Here is a 9,893-nt window from a genome sequence, read left to right on the forward strand (position 1 = left end):
GAGAGGCCCAAGAGACCCCAGGCCTACCCCACAGCCTCCCGAGGGCAGGAAGCGGCCTGGGCCAGGCTGAGGGGCGCTGGCCACAGGGACCAGCCGCCGGCTCCCGAGTTGGCAGACGGGGCCCTGGCACCAACGGGCTGGCAGGACTCGGAGGAGCCCCATCTCCTCCTCGCGCTTTGCTCTCTCCACCTGTGGCAGGGACGAGGCAGTGGCCGCCTCCGAGGGCCGTTTGTGAAGTCTTGGCACAGGAGCACAGTCCTTGCCCGCTTCAGAAGCACCCACCCCATGGCCTGGCCCCCGCGCCACCCCTGGCTGGGGTGCATGAAACCAGGGCCCGGGGGACTCCCTCTGTAGGATTCCTTGCAAATACCCTGGCTGGCTGGGCCCAGCCAGGCTAGACCAGGCCAGGCTGGCCTCATCCCTCCTCTCCCTCTTCCAGAATGTTCCCTTCAGACCAAACAGCCCTTGGGTGGGGCGTCCCAGACCACATCCCAGCCCGCTCTCTCTGGGGCGTCGCCTCGTCCTGGACTCAAGATCGTTAGATACAGATGCTCATGGAAATATTTACATGAAGCCAGTCTCTGTGGTGCACGCCTGTTAACCCAGGTCTTGGGAGGCTGAGGTAGGAGGATCGCAGGTTCAAGGCCAGCCTTAGCAACTTAGCGAGATCCTGCTTCAAAACAAAAATAGAAAATAGGATTGGAATATGTAGCTCAGAGATATAATGTCCCTGGGTTTAATCCCCAGTACAAGAGAGAGAGAGAGAGAAGAGAGAGAGAGGGAGAGAGAGAACTTTCCACAGGGGCACTGGGCAGTGTGCTGACCTCTAGCAGCTCTGGATATTGCCAGGGTATGGCTGACACTCCTGAGTAGCCGCGATCTCTCCATTTTACAGATGAGGAAGCGGCGGCTCAGGGAGGTGAAGATGTCCAGCCAGGAACCAGAGAAGAGGGGAGATTCCCCCAGGCAATCCCTGGGCGGGGTCATGAGGCCCTTGAGACTCAGATCTTCAGGCCAGGGGCCTGGCCTTCCCTGGGATCCCCACCGAGACACTCGCTGTACCCTCCTGGGAGGGCCGTGACCCGGGCTGGCCTCCACAGGGGCCCAGGAGCTCAGCCCAGAAGGGACTATTAATACCCACAGGCCCATGTCAGCACTTTGGTCTGGCTACAGCTGCCAGGGCAGTTCTGGGGAGGGCCACGGGGTCTGATTTAGCTTCAGCCCAGAAGCAGCAGTTCAGACGTGGGCCCCAAGTTTAAACCACCTCCACTGGACAACCACGGGCAAATCCTTCTACACCGTCCTGCCTCTGTTCCCCCTCAGTGGGCGGACGAGAGGATCCTATGAAGGGCTCACTCAGCCCACAGGCACTGTGCTGGCTTCCCCAGGACCCTGACACCTGCTACTCTATTCTAGAAACTGGGATGACCCTGTTCACATCCCCAGGTTGCCGAGAAGCGAGGGCCAGAAACCTGGGCTGGGAAGCTGTCTGAGCATCGGGGCTGCACAGGGCCACTTCCCAGTGGTCCATCTTGGCTCCTGCGCTCAGTCGGTGATGCCCCGTTGTCCTCTTCCTGCCTTAGCTGGGAAGATGGATACGCGTTCCCAAAATGATTGGCTAGTTTGTCAAACAGGATAATGTCATGAGTAGCCTGATTTTTCCTGCCCAAGTGTAACTACTTACTACAATAAACAATAAAGACAAATAATGTAGGTTTAATCCCACCACCTGGAAATCAATGCTGTTAATACAAGTGGGGGTCTAGAGGAGGGTGCGTATAAAAGTCACAAAACAGACACAGGTCTGTCTAGAGTGCGGGATGGGGCCACACACCATCGTGGTCACACCCAAGAGGGCAGGGTGGGATGCAGCCTGGGACACCCCCCCCCCAGGGCCGCATGGTCTGAATGGAACACTCTGGAACACTTGTCTTATTTCTAATTGTTGAAATATTTTACATCGATCAAGTTATCCTTTGAATAAGCAGAAAAGAATATTAAATGATATATCGTCATATGTATCAATACACACAGATATGCTTTTAAAATACGATCACATTATATACCCTTTTTGCTTTTTCGTTTTGGGTATTGGGGATTAAACCTAGGGGCATTTTGCTGGGTGTGGAGGCACACACTTGTAATTCCAGTACTTAGGAGGCTGAGACAGAAGGATTGTGGTTCGAGGACAGCCTCAACTACTACTTGGTGAGGCCCTCTGCAACTCAGTGAGACCCTGTTTCCAAATAAAGAATAAAAAATAGGGCTGAGGGTGCCCTGGGTTCCATCCCCAGTACCGAATAAATAAATAAATAAATAAATAAATAAATAAATAAATAAATATAAAATTGAGATGGGGGGTGTAGCTTGGAGGTAGAATGCACTGGGTTCAATCTCCAGTAACACACACACACACACACACACACACACACACACATGCACACACATACACACACGCACACGCACACACACAAAGACCCAAGGGCATTCTACCTTCCACCTATTCCTCCTTTTTAAAACAGGGTCTCACTAAGTTGCTGAGGGGTCTTGCACTGGGATTACGAGCATGAGCCCACCACACCTGGTTGTACACCTTTAAAAATATAGCTCATCCTCCTCTTCACTTACCAATATAAACCTGGTTGTGTTTCCATGACAATCCCATTATTTTTTAACAACTGCCTGCCATGTATTTCATCATGTGGAGGGGCCGTAATTGATGCAAACCAATCCTGTGCCACCGGACACTTACGTGGTTCCCATTTTGCAACTTCTGTATTCAAAACTGTACTAGAACGGCCATCCTTAGCCATACATGCCCCGCACTGCACCAGGGGATAAACAAGTGGTTAACATGGCGAGTACCAAAGAAAGCAGTGCCCAGAGCATCCCCTGGGGTCTGGGGGGCCAACCTGAGCCGCCCCCTGCAGGGCCCAGACCTGGGGAACACGGACAGTTCACACACAGCAAGCGTCAGTGCTCCTTGATGGCAGGTCTATCTTTTTTTCTTTTTTTGGTGGTACTGGGGGTGGAACCCAGGGCTTTTTCTACCTCCGGGCTATACTCCCTGACCTATTTTTATACTTATTTGGAAACGGTCTCACTAAGTTGCTGAGAGCCTCACTCAGTAGCTGAGGCTGACTTCAAACCTGTGTGATCCTCCTGTCTCAGCCTCCCAAGCGCTGGGATTACAAGCGTGCGCCACCACGCCCGGCTTGATGGCAAGTCTGTCTTAAGCACAACAACCCCCCGGGTCTACAGTGTCCGAGGTAAGTCTGGACACCTTCTTCTTACTTCAGAGGGGGAAAAGTAGGCTCGGCGGCGTGACTTCACCTGTCAGGCCACACCGCTCACTGGCCAGCACCAGAGCCAGGACTTGGGCTGGCCGGTCCCTCCGACTCCAAGCCTGAGAGCTGTCTCTCTTTCATGGCCCCTCTGTTTCCTCTGCTTGGGCTTGTCCCTCCCTCCCTCCCTCCCTCAGCACCTCCTAAGGCCTGCGGTGCATCAGTCCTGGTGCAAAGGTGGCGGGCCGTGGTCCTATCCCTGTAGACCCCGGCTCCCTCGAGGCTCCACACAGCCTTCCTGGACCAGCTCTGTGGACTGCTGTGACCTGGGGCGGGAGAGAAGTGACTTGGGGACCAGGGAGGCGAGAAGGTACAGACCCAGCCTCAGCCCGACGGCCAGTCTCTAAGCACTGGTCAGGACTGCCGCTCTCTCCCTCCAGAGCAGGAGTATTCTAGCAGTTTTGTGGAACCTGGAGCAGTTTGGACCCTGTAGACCTAGGGATTTGTTGTGTTTAAGATAGATTTGCCACCACTGGGCATGGTGGTGCATGCTTGTAATTCCAGCGTTCAGGAGGCTGAGACAGGAGGATCATGGTTCACAGACAGCCTCAGCTACTTAGTGAGGCCCTCTGCAACTCAGGGAGACGCTGTTAAATAAAGAATAAAAAACAGTTCAAGGGTGTAGCTCGGAGGTAGAATGCCCCCGGGTTCCATCCCCAGTACCAAAAAAAAAAAAAAAAAAAAAATTTTCCTCACTGCACGTGTACTTGCCGTGTGCGAGACTCCAGCCTAAGTGCTGGCCCCTGTGCCGTCGGTTCATCCATCACAGCAGCTCCGTAGACAGGCCTTTTGTCCCTATTGTACCAAGAAAACCAAGGCTCAGAGGTGAAGGGATCCAATCCAGCCCAGCGAGGGGGCCAGCCGGGACGCCAGGATTCAAACATCACCTGCCTTTCCTGCCCTTCTCTTTCTCCCTTTATTTGTGTAATATTGGATATGGAACCCAGGGGCATTCTACCTCTGAGATAATACACCTCCAGCCCTGTTTTTTATTAGTCATGTAGAAACAGGGCTCACTAAGTTGCGGAGGGCCTCACTAAGTGGCTGAGGCTGGCCGTAAACCTGCGATCCTCCTGTCTCAGCCTCCAAAGTACTGGGATTACAAGTGTGTGCCACCACACCCAGCTCCTTTTTTCTTTAAGGTCCATGGTATTTTCTTTTTTGTGTGTGGTACTGAGGATTGAACTCAGGGAAATCTACCTCCAAACTATACCCAGCCCTATTTTTAATCATTATTTATTTATTTATTTATTTATTTGGTGGTACTGGGGTTCCTGGAAACCCTTCTACCTCCGGGCTACACTCCCAGACCTATTTTACACTTTTTTTTTTTTTTAATTTGGAAACAGGATCTCTTAAGCCAGCGCGGCTGGCTTCGAACCTGCGCGATCCTCCTGTCTCCGCCTCCCAAGCGCGGGGATTACAAGCGTGCGCCACCACGCCCGGCCTCACACTTGACTTTTTTATTCCCTGTCCAGTGGTGTGTCCATGGTCTGTGTCCTTGTACCAAAACGATAACCTTGGGGGCAGGGACACTGGTCTTTGCTCTCCAGTGGAACTAAGGAGCCCGGGCAAGGTCCGGCACACAGTAGGCACTTCATAAACATTGCATGACTGTGTATCTGGCGATCTTAACCCGATGGCCCAAACGAGGGCTGTTATTTGGATAATGAGCCCAGAAGAGAAGGGAAGGGAGCAGGCCCGTGGCTCCAGAGACAGCACCAGGGGCGGCGGCGAGGTCCCCCGCCACGAGGGCCGGGAAGCCCCATGGACGGCAGATTTTTATCACCGCCTCCTACCCTGGAGCGGGCACCCAGGATCATTTTCGCAGTTCGCGTTTCTAAGGCCGCTCCTGGGTTATTTTGGTCAGGAAACCTGATCTTTTGCTGGGTTTATTTTAGCACCTTGGAGAACTCCCAGTGCTGCGCTTAGTCCCTGGCCACGCCCCGCCTGCTGTCGCCCCCTCCGCCCTCCCCCTGCGTGGGGGCCGGGAGGGACCCCGCGCCCTGGGTAGAGTGCATCCCAGGCCCGCTGCTCAGGAGGACTCCGGGTTGCGGCGTCTCACCACGTGGGCTTTCCATCCGCGGCAGGGACAGGGACGGGTGCAGGGCACCGCCAGGCCAAGCGCACCTGCTGTGGCACGTCTGACCGGGGCGCCCCCGGCTGGGGGCATGGTTGTAGACACCCACAGAGATGCAGTGATCCCAATGGCCTGCCAGGAGGAGAAGGCGGTACCGCTTAGAGCTGGAGCTCTGGGGCTCCAAGAAATCTCTAGTCCAAAGGAAAAACTGAGAAGCCGGGCGTTGTGGCGCACGCTTGTCATCCCCGCGCTTGGGAGGCAGAGACAGGAGGATCGCACGGGTTCGAAGCCAGCCACGTGCGCTGGCTTAGGATACCCTGTTTCCAAATGAAAATGTAAAAATAGGTCTAGGAGTGTAGCCCGGAGGTAGAAGGGCTTCTTGGAACCCCAGTACCACCAAAAAAAAAAAAAAAACCAAAAAACCCCCCCAAAAAAACAAAAAAAAAACCAAAGGTAAACTGAGACACAGAGAGAGGAGACGGAACCCAAGTGCCCCTTGGCGCTCCAGGACAGCCACCCCAGCATGCCCCACAGACATGCACACTCACACCACACGCACCCACGATGCATCTATCTCTGCCCACACCCGCAACCCCTCCCCGGCAACCACAGACACACACTCATTCCCAGACCCCTCGCAAACACACCCAAGGACACACACGCGCACGCACACACACACACCATCACCCCATGCTCTTATACACATACACACTCAAGCCCACTCCAGTCACACACTCACAGGAGGCACACACTGTGGTGTGCAGTGTGACACACAGTCATCAACACCCACACCCGGCCCCACACACACCATTACACACGGCAGACGTGCAGGCATGCGCACTTGCATACACACCACGCACAATTACACACAAGTCTCATATTCACACACACGTAGGCTCACACTCCCTCTCGCCGGCTAGCTCACGCGTCCCACTCGGGGACGTGTGCCCGCCCTCCCTCCCTCCCTCCCCCAGCTCTGCTCTAGACGCTCACACATCAAAGCGACCTACCTTCTGCTTCCTGATTTACAGCCATCGATGGGACGCACACCCGTTCGGAGCATTAGTTTATGCCTCTGTATTATTTATACTGACTTAAAACCTCCTTCACCAAGCCCGGAGCTGTTCCTCCACGTCCCTCTGTCGACAACCACAGGGATGCTGGGAGCTGTTGTCCGTCTGGCCCAGGCTGTGGTCCCCCGACGAGTCCTGGAAGAATGTGTTTCTGAGCCTTCGGCTGGAATGGCCCGCGCTTCTGGATCCGCGCCAGCTCTGAATGCAGCTTCACGCTGACCTGTCCCCCCACCACCACCACCAGGCCACTGTCCCTCACTGAGGAGTGGCATCCTCCCGAGTGGGGGCCAGGAGCCCCCCTTGGTGACCTTGCTGAACTTCTGTCCCCGTCCTGAAGGGCAGGCTTCAGGACTGGCCCTCTCGGAGGTCTGGTCCCTATTCACCTGCCAGGCCCACCTTGCCCCCTGCAGAGGCGAGCAAGGGGCTGAGAAGGGCTCTGCCCTTGGAGGCACCTCCTGGTGAGCCCCCTCCCGCCCATCTCCCAGGTGGACATTCCAAGCCTTGCCATTGGCTCTGACAGGTCCCGAGCAGTCAGGGAGAGAACCCTGTCTCCCGGGGCAACAGAATCCCAGCTCTTAACATCTCCCTCTGGTCTGCACAGCAAGGACCCCCCCCCCAAAAAAAAATGCCTTTCCTGCCATATGATGACCCCACCTGTGGGGGTGGTGAGCCGTGGGAGGGCCTGCGGTGGCCCTGAATTCAGGTTGGTCCATGAGAGACAAGGAGCCTTGCGACTCTTTGGTGGCTACTGGTCCCTACACCCTCAGGGAACTGCCACCTGGGACTCACCTCAGGTCCTAGGGCCAGGCTGCCTCCACCAGGCCTGTGTCCACCTCTGTTGAGTGGGATGCTGACTGCTCTGGCTCCTGGGGTCACGGTGGGAGGCCAAGAGGATGCTGAGTACGGAGCCCCGCTCCGCATGGAGATGCTGCCATCGGGCCCCCTCCGAGGACCTCTGAGGCTCTGGACCTGTTCAGGACGCCTGTGCAAACCCGGCTGGCCATGGCAGAGTTGTTTCTACTTCTGACTTGCTGTGCGGCTTTGGGTTTTCATGACCTCCCTGGGCCAATGTCCCAGGAATAGGGGGACACAAGGGAGCCTCCTTCTTAGAGCTCCCCGCCTGCCTCGTACACTGGCAAGGGGCAGGGACGGGGCTCTGCCTCCCGACCTCTCCTCTTGGCAGAGGAGTCTGGGAGATAGGCCTGGGAGGAAGGGAGAAGAAGGGATAGTAGGGGTGCGAGTACCTCTGTGGTGTCTGATGTGGCAAACAGATGTCAGACACCAGTACCAGAACCTCCTACATGTGCCGAGCCAGCCCTGGGTCTGTGCCCAACACCCACGGAGCTCCCGACCACGCAGGGCAGAGGGAGTGGCTGAGGCCAGCGCCGGGGATGCCCAGGGAGTCTGAGAGCCAGCCTGGCTTCTCATCTACCGGGGCAGCAGAGTCCGGCAAGCCCTAGCCCTGGGCCCTTTCCCTGCAGACCAAGGCAAAGTCCTGCACAGGGGGCGATGTGTAAGGGGGACTTCCTAGTGGTCAGCCCCAGCCGAGCTTGGAAGGGTCAGTCCAGCCATCAAGGGCAGGGCGCCTGGTGGGGTTGAGTGTGGGCTTCCGAGTTGGCCAGACCTGGGTTGGGATTCAGACTCTGAGAAGTCACCATCCCTGATCCTGGGCTCCTCTGTCCAGCAAGCCCACCACCCAGGGTCGAGGTAGAGGATGCAGGAGATAATGCTGACTCACACTGTGCCTGGCACACAGTGGGGGTACTGGCCTGGAGGTAATCCCACCCCCAGGAAGTCGCCTCCAGGGCTTCCTCGCCTAGGAGTTCAGGGATGTCACCTGTCTTTCAACAAAGGGATGGCACACCCTAAACTTGCTGAGTGAAGGGGGCCCTGCCCTCGCAGAGCACAGGCCTCCTGTGGAATCTGCTCTCTTCTGGGCAACTGGGGTGTTGGGGGACAGGAGATGGGATGCGGGCTCTGAAAGCATCTTCCTTCCATATACACTGAGTAATAGAATGATCGTTATCTGACGCACAGAAGGTGCTGAAGGCTAACAGGAGTCCCAGAGGAGCGGAATGTCCTGTAGCGGCCTTGAGTCCATGGGGAGAGAAGTCACCGAGGGTTAAGAGGCCAGGTTAAGACTTCTTCCCAGTAAAGGACGTTTACATGAGGGCCCAGGGGACGCATGTGTGCGGTCCGGGGTCCTCCTCGGGGTAATAAACTCTCCATGAGGCTGACCCCTGGCACTGGTTCAGTTGCCTGCCAGTTTTGGTCTGAGTCTGCAGGACTGGGAATAAGCTACCCAAGCCGAATGAGAAAGGAATGACCCCTTCACTGGACTGGGGACCTGCGCCGATGGCCGGGCCAGGGTGGCCTTGTGGCTGGGGCAGTCGGTGGCTGCGGGCACGGGCTGCTTGCTTCCCGCTCTGTGGCTCGGCTGGCGCGGCAGCGACGCGGACTCCCTAAGTTGCCTGAGGCCTCACTAAGTGGCAGAGGCCTGCGATCCTCCTGTCTCAGCCTCCCAAGGGTTAGGATTACAAGCAAGTGCCACCACGCCCGGCTGCCAGGTTTCCTGAAGTCAAGTCATTCAGCCTTTCCCTGGGGGAGCGGGGTGGCTGCAAGGTAGGAGGGGGGTACCGTGGTGAGACTGCTCGGAAAGGTGGGTGGGTTTCCTACTGCGTCCAGGCACCCTTGAACTTCTGGGCCCCAATCTCTGGGGGGGACACCTGTCGGGTGGGCTTTGGTCGGGTCTCTTAGTCTCCTAGGTATTCCTTGCTGTGAAATATACAGATGGCGGGCCTCCCCACCCAGGGTGGCTGATGGTGGCTGAAACGGGGCTTGTATAGGGCTGCTCACACTACGGGGGGGCCACCGCCTTTCTGGGTGTCTGCGGGCCAGCCTTGGGGAGCAGCACACAGCACCAACTTTCCCCCTAAGGCCGCCCATCTCCCCAGCGCCAGTGCCCCTGCGGCCAGGACCCCGGGCCCTGCATCCCGGCTCCTGGGGCCCCGGGGGCCTGGTGGAGGTCCAAGGGCACGGGGAGCAGCCCCCCAGGACCCGAGACGGCCGCGGAACTACACTACCCAGAATTCCCGGGGCCGGCTGAAAAGGAAATGTCGTTTCTCCAGGGGAGGCTCAGCTCCCCCAGCTGCAGAGCGCGCGGGGGCCGGAGCGGGCGCGCGGGGGAGGGCGGGCGCGCGGCCGGGCGGGCGGGCGGGCGGGCGGGGGGAGGAGGAGGCGCCGCCGCCCGCCGCCCCTGCGGACCCGCATCCCCGCGGGCTGGGCGGGGGGCGGCGGGCCGCGCCGGGCGGGGGCCGAGTTTCTGCAAAGTTTGACCTGGTTGCCTTTCCGATGCGGCTGCGGGGCGCGCCCGGGGCTGCGGCGACCGCGCGCTCC

This window comes from Muscardinus avellanarius (genome assembly GCF_963383645.1).
Source record: "Muscardinus avellanarius genome assembly, chromosome: 13".
In the NCBI taxonomy this organism is placed as follows: domain Eukaryota; kingdom Metazoa; phylum Chordata; class Mammalia; order Rodentia; family Gliridae; genus Muscardinus; species Muscardinus avellanarius.